The 15225-nt window shown below is 36.7% G+C and overlaps 1 protein-coding gene across 2 annotated transcripts in view; it reads right to left on the bottom strand.

Annotated features, from left to right (window-relative positions):
- LOC121313253 (V-type proton ATPase subunit C 1-A-like) overlaps positions 1–3257 on the bottom strand; it is a 47973-nt gene extending 44716 nt beyond the window's left edge. For both annotated transcript variants that reach the window (XM_041245592.1, XM_041245593.1), the window contains exon 1: positions 3109–3257. The gene's annotated coding sequence lies outside the window, so the exon portion shown is untranslated. The remainder of the gene's footprint in view (positions 1–3108) is intronic.
- Positions 3258–15225: the final 11968 nt, after the last annotated feature.

Below are 15225 nucleotides of genomic sequence, written 5' to 3'. Positions count from 1 at the left end.
AAACCTGAAAATAAAACTACACATTTTGCTCTTAGAATGTTACTGAATGAAGCCAAGTAGGCTACACTCCTATCTTTTTAAACACCTGAATAGAAAAAAAAGACCATTAGAAGCTATGTTATCTTGTTTTCATTGCAACCAGTGCACAGAACACAGTATTTTCTTTTTTTATAAAATGCTGCATCAGCCATATGTTATTCACTAATTTGTTTGTTTGTATATTATTGGGATTTTGCAAAACCCCTCGTCGTTTCTCCAAATGCAAAAACAAATTTAAAAAAACTAACAGCGTTACCCCAGCATACAGTTCAGGGTTAACTTGGTAATGTCTTATGACAGGGTGTACAGACTTCAATTTTACTTTTTTTTTTTTATAGACATTTTCAAAAGCTCAAAAAGATATTAACAATAAAAAATAAATCTGCCTTTTTTAAATGTCTTTAAAAATTAATTAAATAGCTTCAAATGATATTAACGTTTTATTTACTGTACCTTCTATATATATTTTGTTCTGTTGCTCCACAGCTGAGTTTTGGTAATTGTTCAATACAATTCTCTTCAGATATCTGTGAACTCATTTGACTTCTTTTAACTCACATGTGACCAGTGCTGTATTTCTTTTTACTTCCTCATTCCAAACGATTTCATGAGGTTTGGACACTGAACCAAATTCAAAGACAAAGCATCACGTGTTTTTTTCTGATCAGAAAGTGGCATTCCAGTCACATACTGTTAAATTCAGCTACAAAATGTGTTAAGACTCAGTTATGGACAACAAAGCTCAGAACTAAATGACTGCAAGCATCACAAAAGTTCAGATGTTAAAATGTCATTTGAAGCCATTTACACTTTAATTAAAAATAAGTTATAATAAATAAGAAGAATGACATTTAAAAATGTTAAATTAGTCTGAGAACAACAACTAGTACCTGATTATCAGTGCAACTCTGCTGTCCCTTATGTTAATGAAGTCCAGCTGTATACCTGTCAAGTACAGCATATCGTTTTTTGCTTTTATTCATGTCCTGATTAAGGTTTTATTATGTAGTTTTTTTTATCTTAAAAAAAGAGGTTCCATAAATAGCAGTAGCACTATACTTTTTGACATAAGTATAGGAGTAGTTTAAAAAAGGAAAAAAGAGTTAGCAGATATGCTGGGATGGGGAGATGGTTAGCTTCTACTGCAGTGCTGGCATAATGTGTGTGTTAACTAATTTGTGTTATAACGTATATTTGCTTATGTTGAAATGTGTTCATGTGACAATAGTGATGCCCATATCACAGTGCCTCAGTGAATAGTGAGCACAGTTCTTTCAAGAAAACCTATGACTTTACTTGTCTCCCTTAAGAAATGGTTGAGTATTTATGTAATGCTAAAATAGATCTAAAGTACAGACTTGTGTTAATTTGAAGTGAACAGTATTTGTTTGAGTTATTTTTGCATATTACAAGTTAATGACTTAAGAAAAGGAAGTATTTTTGCATTGCTCGAAATAGACCTACAGTAGTCTTTTTATGTTCATTTGAAGTGAATAGTATTTTACTGTAGTTATGTCTGCATATTACAAGCTAACCATCTCAGAGTTATGAAAGAAAGCATTTTCTGATTTAAAAATCCATGTAAATTGTCATGTGCTGTTGACTGAGTGAGTTGCCACTATTTAGATAGAGACCATTAACAGAGTAAGACAACCAAACCAGCACTAGAGAGAAAAGATTACAGAACAGAATCTAGCATACAGTGGGTGTCTGTTTTATTTATGTTTGTTTTTTTTCTGCATTAAATAAAATAAAATAAATAAAATTAATCTAAATTAACAGATTACTTGATTAATCGAAATCAATAATCAGATTTGTGTTCGATTATTTAAATACTCAGCACACCTCTACTATGGCTGCAGGTGCTGGACCTGGTCAATACTTGTTTGTGTGACCTCTATAGTGGCATAGTGAGAATTCATCCTACTGCACCAATACCCAAGTATGGTTTTAGAGGCTGATGGGAGATGAATTTATTTTTTAAAGTTAGGCATTCATTGTAATATTTCTCCCTCTGTTTAGAAGGACAGAGACAGGAGGCAGTGAAGTCTGGTGGTTAAAGTCAAGGACTTGTAACCAGAAAGTCACCGGTTCAAATCCCATCTTTGCCACCGACTGACTCATTGTATGACCCTGAGCAACTCACTTAACCTCCTTGTGTTCTATCCTGGAGAAGAGATGTTAAATCAATGTCCTATTGCAAGTGACTCTGCATATAAAGCACAGTTCACAGCCTACCTCTGTAAAGCACTTTGTGATGGTGGTCCACTATGAAATGCGCTATATAAAAATATAATAATAATAATAATAATAATAATAATAATAATAATAATAATAAACCTGTTCTCTTGGATAATTTAATTCAGAAATGTGTGCTTCACTACTCCTTAAAACAAATTTGGATTAAAAAAAAAAAAATCCCAAAACGTGTAATTCCTGATAGTATTCATTCTTATTAGTGGTTCAAACAGGCAGTTATTCACCAGAATGCATAAACTGGAACTACACTTATACATTTGGAATGTCTGACTAGTATTGAGAAGGGCAGTTATAAAAAAGATTTACTGTAAGAACAAGGCCATAACCATAATCTGCTTTCTTCTTTTGAATATTGGGCTGATTTAGTGTCACAGTGGAATTCCAGTTTTGCAACAGTTCCATGTTTCAGTTCCCCAAAATCTTAACGACATGCCACAGGCAACTGTGTTTTCCTTGTTGACTAGACTGCTATTTAATCAATTCGGTGATTAGCATTAAAATGAAAACAATATTTGATTTGCATAAAAAAAACGGAAGGAATATATCTCGTCTAACATCAACGTTATTGTAACAATTAGAAACATTACGGCATATGGTGCAATTGCACTTGTTTCAAATTTTGAATAAAACAAACTAGCAAAGCGTATTTAACCCCTAACCTGGTTTGATGTATGGCCTCTAAAAAACCATTTGAAAACACCAGACCTCTCATCTGCCGCTTCCTACATCAATAACAACATTTCGATATGTTCTTTACAGAAACGTAAAAATTTGTCACAACTATAAAAATCGATAGAATAATCCACTTACCAGTACAATTAATGCAAATAGTGCGTTGTTACACGCGGTGATAAGAAGCTATAATTGTTACAATTTAAAAATCATACTATTTCTCTATCACATTTTCACTCCGGAGGTTTACCCACACAGCATCATAGTCAGCTGAGCAGCTGAGAAGCAGCAGTCCTGCGCACCGCCGACTGCGCATAGACACAGGGAATGGGGGATGGGGAAAGGAGGCTAGCACCTGACATTTCACTAGCGACACCGCCCGGATTGGATGAGGAATACCGTCTCGTATCGACACATATTGGCTTACCCCACGATCACCGTTACCAAGTCCGTTTATAATAAACTGGATTGGGCTTTTTTTTTTTTTTTTTTTTTTTGAGTCGCGGGTTGGAATTTGCATAAACGCCCATACTGTAACATGTATTGCCGCTTTTTTTTTCTTGTGAGACTTGTCCACGGTCCCGTACAAAAAGTGAAATGTAAAACTCCAGAGTATTAACAACAAAACATACGAACTGACCGGTTTACCGAACCCACACTTTCAACCGGAAAGATGCAATCACTCAACCATGCGTTCAATGCAGCCAGGTAGGTGCTTTTACATAAGCGGCGTGTTGGCCATTGAGAAGTTAAAAAGATTGTACCAACAGATGTATTCAGAAAGGTGAGGAAGATTTCAAAGCAAGGATGTGCACTTTTACTGTGGTCATTTTAGTTTTAAACAAAGGCTGAATGACTGAGCAAGCTGCACGAATGCGTTTTTGTTTAAAAACAAGCACAACGTTAATCCAGCTTTTTCTGGACGTTTCGTTTTTGTCACAGTTACGATTTCAATGGTAACTTTAATGTAGCCTTTTTCCGTTTATAGTACGGTTTTAAAGACTTTAGAACCATAACAATGAGAGTATAGAATTACTGTGCCGTATCCTTGTATTATTCTTCAGATTGAGGGTGTAGATAGCAGGTGTACACATTTTTTAATCATTGAAAACTAATTTTCAGAGTTACGGGCATTTCAGACTTACGAATAACCTCCATTCATAAGGGGTTCGTAACTGTACTCTGTAGAGGTTACTGTACTGCCCCAGCCTGCCCTGTCCACCAGGTGCATGACATGAGACAGCGCTTACACTCAGAGGATACCTAACTGTCGTATCACACAATTCATTTGAGTTTTTCACTAAAATATTCTAATTCTTGGTGCGTGTTTACTTTTTAACTTTTTTAAATACATGTATATTTTTTGCACATTTGTGTCCGCAAAATGTTAACAGCCCAGACTGTTTACTTTTTTAGTGGCTGGAATTCAAGCTTTCTGACCCTTTAAACCAAATTGTTCCCATGTTGTAAGTACCAGGAAAAACGAATAGTTATATTTAAGCTTGTAACATCAGCAGTTGGAAACAAAAGATGCTTTTTTATTATTATTATTATTAAGAACGCAGTCCTTGGCTTGTGCTGTTTGCAACCAAAAGGACACAGATTACCTTTTCAAATATTCTGATGATGGTTAAATGGATCATAAGACGTTTATATGGGTTCCATTTTATATTTAACATATAGATCAATAGTACTGATACTAGATAGTCGTTCATGTTCAATTATTGTAATTAGTATGCACAAATATAATGATTATTGCATCACTTTAACATTCCCATTTAATATTTAAACAATGAGACTTCACCTATCCTCATCTCACCGATAGGGGGCAGAATTCACAGTGGTTGTGTGTCACACAGTACTGCCCCATACATCTGGATATATATTATCTCCATGTTTGTTTTTTTCTCTCTCACTCTATGCAAGTCAACGACTCTAAATCAATTATGAAGCTGTAACTTATTTTTAAAGGGCAGTTTTCAAATCTGCGTCTGGCAATGGCACAGCTCCACAGAGGCAGTGTGTACGCAGACAGTAAGGCCCCCACCAGCAGGCACAGGTTTTCTGCTGGTTTCTAATTTTGGTATTGTGACCTGCTTCCTGACTTGGGCCGTCTATAGATTTGAATTGTAGGGAAATACCACAAAAGAACACGCTTACAAAGATCAATGTGTTTGGAGCTCATTGTTTAGAACACAATACTGGGACACACTGGAGCCAGCACAGGTCAGACACAAGGGTGGACTACCCACAGCTGGCCCCTGTCCAGTGCAGGCTGCACGCTTGGGCACATGCTTGCAAAGAATGAATTGTGTGTGATCATCCAAAGGCAACCATGTAAGCAGCATCGTGGAAGTTCAGATTAATATGTATATTTTATTTCTTTCGTATAAAAAGTTAGAAAAACACAAACACACACTTCACATTCAGCGATGTATTTTCATAAATGGGTCATTTCATCTCATAGTCTTTGCAATATTCAATACGATGGTGTGAGGCTGCTCTATGCATCGCTTTTTACTGAAAATATATTAAAAAGTAATTCCCAGCAAGACAGTTGATAAACTGGGTCATATGTTTCAAGAACTACTTGCATTATAGCATTATAGGGTATATTCTGGCCTGGAAAGTGTAGGCTTTAAAAAGACTGAAGATGTCATCAGTTAACAAGGTAACAACCACATTTTTAAACCTACTTTTCTTACCTCTCATTAGAAAAACAACTTCAGCAGGGGGCGGGAGGGTATGGGTTGCTCCAGTTAAAATCAGGGCTCAGGCTATGTCACCTGTCATTGCTAGTACTGTGGTTATAGAGATAGGAGTTTTTAATGGAGGCTTTTCTCCTCCTCTGAGAAAAAAAAAAAAAAAAACTTTCTTGGCTCCTCTAATTAAAACCTGTGTTCAGATCGCATGATCTGCTACTGCTAGTACTGTGGTTAATAACAGATAGGAGTTTATAATGGAGTCTTGCCTCCTCAGAGGAGCCAGTACTGCTGTTAATATAGTAATGTTAAATCTAGGGTTTTGGTTAAAATGTAATTTTCTCTTGCATTTTAGACAATATTTTTTAGTTGTTTTATTGTACTATAATGCTACACAACTATATATATATATATATATATATATATATATATATATATATATATATATATATATATATATATATATATATATATATAGCTCTGGAAAAAATTAAGAGACCACTGCAAAATTATCAGTTTCTCTGGTTTTACTATTTATAGGTATGTGTTTGGGTAAAATGAACATTTTTGTTTTATTCTATAAACTACTGACAACATTTCTCCCAAATTCCAAATAAAAATATTGTCATTTAGAGCATTTATTTGCAGAAAATGACAACTGGTCAAAATAACAAAAAAGATGCAGTGTTGTCAGACCTCAAATAATGCAAAGAAAATAAGTTCATATTCATTTTTAAACAACACAATACTAATGTTTTAACTTAGGAAGAGTTCAGAAATCAATATTTGGTGGAATAACCCTGATTTTCAATCACAGCTTTCATGCGTCTTGGCATGCTCTCCACCAGTCTTTCACATTGATGTTGGGTGACTTTATGCCACTCCTGGCGCAAAAATTCAAGCAGCTCGGCTTTGTTTGATGGCTTGTGACCATCCATCTTCCTCTTGATCACATTCCAGAGGTTTTCAGTGGGGTTCAGGTCTGGAGATTGGGCTGGCCATGACAGGGTCTTGATCTGGTGGTCCTCCATCCACACCTTGATTGACCTGGCTGTGTGGCATGGAGCATTGTCCTGCTGGAAAAACCAATCCTCAGAGTTGGGGAACATTGTCAGAGCAGAAGGAAGCAAGTTTTCTTCCAGGACAACCTTGTACTTGGCTTGATTCATGCGTCCTTCACAAAGACAAATCTGCCAGATTCCAGCCTTGCTGAATCACCCCCAGATCATCACCGAACCTCCACCACAGTTCACAGTGGGTGTGAGACACTGTGGCTTGTAGGCCTCTCCAGGTCTCCGTCTAACCATCAGACGATCAGGTGTTGGGCAAAGCTGAAAATTGGACTCATCAGAGAAGATGACCTTACTCCAGTCCTCTACGGTCCAATCCTTATGGTCTTTTGCAAACCTCAGCCTGGCTCTTCTTTGCTTCTCATTGATGAAGGGCTTTTTTCTAGCTTTGCACAACTTCAGCCCTGCCCCTAGGAGCCTGTTTCGAACCGTCCTCACCGTGCACTTCACCCCAGCTGCTGTTTGCCATTCTTTTTGTAGGTCACTTGATGTCATCCTACGGTTGCTGAGTGACATTTGAATGAGTTGGCGGTCATCCCGGTCAGTGGAGAGTCGTTTTCGCCCTCTGCCGGTCTGTAGCTTTGTTGTCTCCAATGTGTGCTGCTTGACCTTGTTCTTATGAACCGCCGGAATTGAACCCTTCTTTTCCTCACTCAAAACTTTACTTTTCAACTCTGTGGACAAGTACCGGTCAAAAGTTTTAGAACACCCCCATTTTTCCAGTTTTTATTGAAATTTAAGCAGTTCAAGTCCAGTGAATAACCTGAAATGGTACAAAGGTAAGCGGTAAACTGTCAGAGGTTAAAAAAAAAGTTTAGGTTATCAAAAACTGAAAAATAATGTACATTTCAGAGTTATACAAAAAGGCCTTTTTCAAGGAGCAAGTAATGGGTTACCAACTTACAGCTGTTCTGCAGCAGTGGAAGTAAATTAAGCCTTGAAAGTTGATGCTAACAATTCCTACAGGTGTCCCAACTTTTGTTGATTACTTACAAACCCTCTGTCTGTATAAAAGCAGTGTTGGAACAGACTGTGTTACTACACCCTCTTAAGCATTATTTGGACAGTATTGTACTGCAGGAAGTAGTATATTGCTATCATAATGGCGAGAAAAGGGCAATTAACAAAGGAAGACAGAGAGACCATTATAACCCTTAAAAGTGTAGATGTTTCCTTTAGAGAAATTGCAAAGAAAGCCAAGGTGTCAGTGAATACAGTTTCCTACACCATCAAAAGGCACTTGGAAACTGGAGGAAACTCTGACAGGAAGAGGTCTGGCAGACCCAAAGCCACAACAGAATCAGAAGACAAGTTTCTGAGAGTCAACAGCTTGCGTGCTAGGCGGCTCACAGGACAACAGCTGCAAGCACAGCTTAACACTGGTCAAAGTAAGCAAGTCTCAGTTTCAACTGTGAAGAGAAGACTTCGAGCTGCAGGTTTGACAGGTCGAGTGGCAGTAAGAAAGCCATTGCTAAGATGGCAAAATAAGAAAAAGTGGCTTGCCTGGGCCATGAAGCACTGCCGGTGGACTACTGAAGACTGGAAGAAGGTCTTACGGACCGAAGAATCAAAATTTGAAATCTTCAGTTCATCACGCAAGGTTTTTGTACGCTGTCGAGTAGGCGAAAGGATGGTTCCTCGGTGTGTGATGCCAACTGTCAAACGTGGAGGAGGAAGCGTGATGGTCTGGGGCTCTTTTGCTGGATCCAGAGTTGGTCACTTGCACAGAGTGAATGGCACCCTGAACCAAAACGGCCAACACATCATTTTGCAGTGCCATGCAATACCCTCTGGTATACGCCTAGTTGGTGAGGGGTTCATCCTACAGCAAGATAATGACCCAAAACATACCTCCAGGCTATGTCAGAACTACCTTAGAAGAAAAGAACAAGACGGTAGGCTTCAAATCATGGAATGGCCAGCACAGTCTCCAGACTTAAACCCCATCGAGCTGGTTTGGGATGAACTGGACAGAAGGGTGAAAGCAAAGCAACCTACAAATGCAACACATTTGTGGGAGCTTCTGCAACAGTGTTGAGAAGAACTTTCCGAACAATCTTTGATTTCCATTGTAGAAAGAATGCCACGAGTGTGTTCGGCTGTTATATTTGCAAAAGGTGGCTACTTTGATGAGTCAGAAATTTAGATTGAATTTTGTTAAACAAAACGATTCCATGATTTTTTTTTTTTTATCTCCAATTGTTTATTTGTTCTATGCTTTAATTTCAGAGTACATTGAGACAGCGTAAATTTCAATAAAAACTGGAAAAATGTAGGTGTTCTAAAACTTTTGACCGTGTGTGTGTGTATATATTTTTTTCACTTTGAAATTTTGAGGAGGCACTGCATCTCTTGCCTCATCTAAGGAGCATCCACTGCTTGAAGATATTAACTTTCTTTGAAAGTAGTGTCGATTAGTAGCCCTCTATTTACTCTTTTCTATTTACTATTTACAAATGTTTCATATGGTTGCAAATTTCTCATTGCTCGTTGTTGCAATTGTTTATTAAGCCAGTACTATTCAGCACTATCATAATGCATGGACCGTCCAGTCACATACTTTCCACAATATCTGTGACATGCGCCCTCCTCCAGCCAATCGGAGCAGTGCTTACATCACAGCAGCGAGGATAAGCAAGGCAGTGATCATGATTCATTGTCGCTGTAAACCATACCTATGTTTGAATGTGACTTGGGTCAGTCTAGTTTTGATTAATTCAATCCCCAAGCACACAATTGTGCATTATCAAATAGCTTCCCTGAAAGACAACTAACATTGCATCATATTCTTTAGAAGTAGCTTCAAATTACACTTTATATGTGTGGTTCTTCTTACAGTTACTTTTTATATACCAGTATATCTACAGCACTGCTCTCAATTTCTATCTGCCTTCCATACGCATCTGTAATGTCAGCTAAATGGCACGGCCGGCAAAAAAGTGGTGAACACATTCCACTACAGCAAAAGTACTGTATAACAAAATCTCCTACCAGTAAGACATATTATGATTTCCAACTATTTCTGATCACAAGGTTGCTGATCCTTTTTGGCAGTAAGTCCTGTTGGGAATTCAATGGCTAAAGCTGGTTTATTGTGGTCTCAAAGCTAGTACTGGTGTTGGTTTTCAAATGGGCATGGTGGTTCATGAGAACAGAATGATGGACGAAGAGCTGGTTATGTTAGTTCAAGAAAAAAAAAAGTTATTTGAAAGCCCTTTACTGTAAACTAAGTGCTGCTAGAGAGCCTCAATCCTGCAGGTTTTGTAGGTAGCTCTAAATCATCAATCACTAAATACCTGGAACAAACAGTAATTGACCAATTAAGCCCAAACATAAGTCAATTACTTCATTAAGAGGCTGGGGTAAAACAAAAACCAGGACACCCTGAGGCTCTCCAGGACCAGGGTTGGCCAACCCTGCTTTAGAGCAGTGGTGCACAACTCAGGTCATGGAGGGCCGGTGTCCCTTCTGGTTTTTGTTGTAACCATACCCTAAATTAGTTAATTGGACCAATTAAACTTCTAATAAGGTCCAATAAAGGGTGCAGTTTGAATAAAAGCCTGCAGGGACACCAGCCCTCCAAGACCGAGTTGTGCACCACTGATTTAGTCAACACAGAAAGAGAAATATCAACACATTTCCATCTAATCACATGGATTTTCCTTAAAAAAATATATGCCAACCATAAAAGGGAGTATGGCTTTAATCAAACAATTGCTATTTGATGACTTACTAGGAGAATGATGTAACTGGTAATACTCTCAGTTAAAAAGAAGTTAGTAATATGATAAGGCAAAAGTTAATAACTTTCAATTGATCAATTAACAAACATTTAATTATATTAAAGCTTACTTGTGCAAGTAATAGCTTATAGTTTTTATTTTATTTTTGTTTCCCCTGTGTTTCTGTTGAAGAAGCAAAACCTAGTAAATAAAGGCAGATTTTAGTTTAAGGATCCATTTATAATACATTTTAAGGTGCTAGAAATATGCTATAAAGAATATGTTACATATGTAAATTTAACATGAAAATAAAATATTTATATCCAAACTATATATATTATATATATATAAAACAATATATGATATATATATATATATATATATATATATATATATATAATATATATATATATATAAACAAATGTTAAATTAAACATATGTTACAAGTGTCCCTCTTACTGCGCTTGCAAATGTATTTTAGATAATGCAGCGTAACCCTGTCTGCTATACAGGTTGATCAAGGTTATCAGATTGCTGTTTAACTGTTTAAATTAATAAAAGTATTCGAAGAATGCAAGGACAGGATCATCATAATAATAATAATAATAATAATAATAATAATAATAATAATAATGTGTACAACAATGTTAGCACTATGTAGCTAGACCTTAGTGTTATTAGTTTAATTCAGTACCCTTTGCTCACCTGACATTGTAAGCAATCCAGAATAGCTATTCTTGTGACTGCTAATCTCAAAATATTAAAAAAAAAAACAAGGACAGATGAGGGTAAGACTGACCCTGTGCTTTCAGAATTACAGTTATTTGTTTCAATAGGGCAGTTAGTTATTTTTTAGTTTTTTGTTCATGAAGTATAAAAGTTAATCTATTTTTTGTGAGATATTGAAAACCAAAAATGAGCCACTGGTAGACTGTTATCCTTACAATAACAAAAAGTCTGAGAATTAAATGTGTTTATGGTGGGGTTAAAGGACTTCCACTTGTGTCTGCAGCAGGTCTGAATATGCATGTGAACAAGCAAATTGACTTATATTTGTAAAATGATGGCAAATAAATGAACGACTGTTAACTGGCCTTGGTATGAATGTTGCAAAAGGAGGACTAACACTGGAGGGAACAAGAGCCCCACAGCCCTGATACAAAGGTTAAGAAAGACAAGAATGAGAGGAACTCTCCCAGCCCTGATAAAAAAAAGGCTGAGACAGGCGACTGGAACCAGCGATAAGGTCATTGCTTGTGTGGTGTCAGCAAAGACGTTTGTGATTTAAAAGATTATCTGGACAATCTACTCTGTTGCCCAGTACAGACCCAGACAATTGTGGTTGTTATCAGAAGCTGTGTCTTCTCCGTTTTCCTGCCAGACCCAAGTTTTTGTTCACCCTGACCATTACATTTCACATCCATAAACCACACATTTATCTCAGTTCTTTTTTTTTTTTTTCTGACCTTCCCAACCCTCTCGATCAGTCAGGGCTCTTATGTATATTGATTTTTCTTTCGTTTTCGTAGTTTTTTGCGACTTCGTAGACTTACCTGCGATGTTCAGTGCACTCTGTTTATAAGTATCACTGATAGACTAGGCACCCTCACGAGACGATCGCTTCTCAAGTCTACTTTAGTAAAATGTGCAGTTAAGTAAAGTAGCAACACTATATGTGTAGTTCTGGGGGAACGTATGAACTGTTTTGATTTGTATTTGTTTAGTTGGGTAAACGGCTTATCCATCCTGACGTCAGACAGGGACCACACAAAGTATTATTTAGTTAGCCCTTCAACTGAGAGCTAGCTTTATTTTGTTTTATAACTGGTTGTTTCCCCACCGTATTGTAAGAAAAATAAAAACAACACTGGTTTTAAACTGTAAATCAAGACTCCAGTCTGATAATTTACACTGCCCTTGGCCACGTCATATTACAATTAGCAAAAGCGCCTCTGCACATCAGCAGTTTAAGTACAATATACAAATGTTTATTCAACGCTGCAGAATCCTGTTTTACTACAGTATACTTGAGAAGCGATCATCTCGTGAGGGTGCCTAGTCTAACTGCCGTGCGGTGCTAAGTGTAATGGGCTTTGAATTAAAATGACATTACAGTGCAGTATTTTAATGTCAGGACTACCGCTGCATCTGTGGCTTACTTATTTTCAGCTGCGATGCAAATCTCACAGTTTTGGTAAGCGGAGATGCAAAGCTCTGCAATTCGCCCCCTCCTCCTCCTCCTCCTCCTCCTCCTCCTCGCGCAGCAATCCCCCTCCCTCTACATGCATATCACACAGTAACACTGCTGTACTCCGTATGTATTCAATGAATGTGCATGCACTTTATTGAAACAGATTTCCACTTACAGAGAACACAAAACACATACCTGCACAATGCAGATTGTGATTATGCAACCCAGTTATTTCTATATGTAACTTGATTCCCCAAATGTGTGAATTTTATGCTCACAGAAACAGTTTATGGAACAAATCCCTTAATGCAGTGTCAATATCAAAACACTCACATGTACCAAAGGTATGTTCAGATTCACTTATAGTTTACTTATAGACACAAGTTTAAAAAACACCATTTTAAAAATACTTTCCATGTTACATTTTAAAAATATAAGACACCATGTTACATTTTGGGTTTGCCGTAAAACAACAGTCTGTTGTTGAACAGTAAATATATATATATATATATATATATATATATATATAGATGATGCCAGGAAGGGGGAAACAGTGGCACAAACTATAAGTGTCACAAGGCCTTGTTATATTATGATGTTTGATAATATTATAGTAACAAAAGTCACTTGGTTCAAACTATAAAGCATATTATTAGTTTGCTGAATACATACAGAAAAGAAGATATTGGAACAGAAGGGATTTGTAACTAGATCTGCAATCAGTAAGTATAATTTTATCATTTGAGAAATATAGCTAAACTTAGACTTTAGACTCTAGACTTGATTATTGTAATGCCCTTTTCTCTGGTATCCCAAATGCTAGAATTCTGACTAAAACCGCAAAAAAAAAGTGAACATATTACCCCTGTTTTGGCCTTGTGTACTGGATCCCTCAGTTTGGAATTGATTTTAACATATTGCTTTAAACTTACAAGACCCTGAGTTAATTAGATAGAACTCACTTACTTACAGGAATAGGCTATGTGCACAAGATGGCGTCAGTGGGCTTCCTGTTTAACTTATACTGGCTTACTTATTTCCTGTTTAGCACTTGTTGATGGTGATCGTAATTCGTTTTTGGTATACGCGTGTTTGTTGAGGATTTTTTCGTTATTATTCTATTAGATACTGTTTTATTTGTACAATGAGTGCCACAGGTACAAAACCGAAATATGTGAAATATCAGAAACGAGAGGGAAGTACCTTGGATCATTGCTGTGTCTCTTTTTGTTCAATGTCGTCGCGATACAACTCGAGTGTAAGCTTTCACTCTTTTCCTGTAAATGAAGAACTTAAAAAGAAGTGGCTTAACAACATTCGCCGAGAGCAATTTATGGCAACAAAACACACAAAAAGTGTGCAGCAAACACTTTGTTAAAAGTGATGTGCTCAGAGCAACCTGTGGAGGGCGACGACGACAGTTAAAAAAAGGATTCGGTACCAGCGATCTTTCAATGGAATGACTATCGTCAACAACAGCCAAGGCTAAGTTTGTTACTACAGTAAAGTTTTTAGTATTTAGTGTAACGTAAAAATAAACGATTCATTGTGTTCATTCGTGTAAAAAAGTATTATTAACTTTAATAATGCAAAGAAATTGAAATTGAACTCATGTAACTAAATCAAACCTTGAACTTGAAAAACTTGAACAACAGCTACACTAATTTGTATCCTACACTCAAACTGTGCGGCTTCTTATTCTTCTTCATGTCTGAGGGAATACAGTGCTTGAAATAAAATATAAAACCATCGTAGCATTACAACAATAATTGGACGATGTTGTACAGTTTGCCATTTAGCTAATTTTATCATAAACAAATGCATTAAATTCCAACCGGTTATGCTGTCATCACAATAAACGACATGTTATTATTTATTTTCTTAGCAAAGCGACTTAGAGTTAGAGTTGTCACAAAATATGCATAGTTCATGAGTCACAACACAGTAAGACCAGGTAAAATAGATAATTACTTCAGTCCTAAGAGCAACTTTAACTGAAATACTTACAGTTCAATAATCACAATATACTAAAAGTACATACAATACTTTTCATATTTTAATGTCAAAATTATATTTGTTAACATATAAACAACAATATATAACAATATAACTTACTCATTAACAAAGTATATTTATTAAATATTGATTTTACCACAACAGTTTTACAGATATGCAAAGACTGAAAATTTTAAACAACTCTCCTTGTAGTTGCAGAGGTAGCTGGAAATGTACATTATAAAACTCTTTTCCGGTTTGTTTGATGGAGCTTTGCTGCACAGTTTAACTATTCTATGGACATCTTTAACTATGATCCTTGGTAAGTCCAAAGGCAACGTGTATAAAACAAGGCCATGGTACACTTCGCAAGCTGTCATAAGTCAGACTCGAATACTGTATTCTAATGCAAGTAGACGTTAACCGGAAGTAACTATGCCGGTATAAGAGAATGCGGAATTAGGCTGTGCACAGAGCCTATACTCCTTACCACACTCTTAAATCACAGGATGCGGGGCTGCTAATTATCCCTAGGCGGAATAAAATAATACAGTACCACATACCCAAGTACTGTC

Source organism: Polyodon spathula, chromosome 3 (assembly GCF_017654505.1).
Source record: "Polyodon spathula isolate WHYD16114869_AA chromosome 3, ASM1765450v1, whole genome shotgun sequence".
NCBI lineage: Eukaryota > Metazoa > Chordata > Actinopteri > Acipenseriformes > Polyodontidae > Polyodon > Polyodon spathula.
The sequence above is the reverse complement of the archived record's forward strand: the minus strand, read 5'-3'. Positions and strand labels throughout refer to the sequence as shown.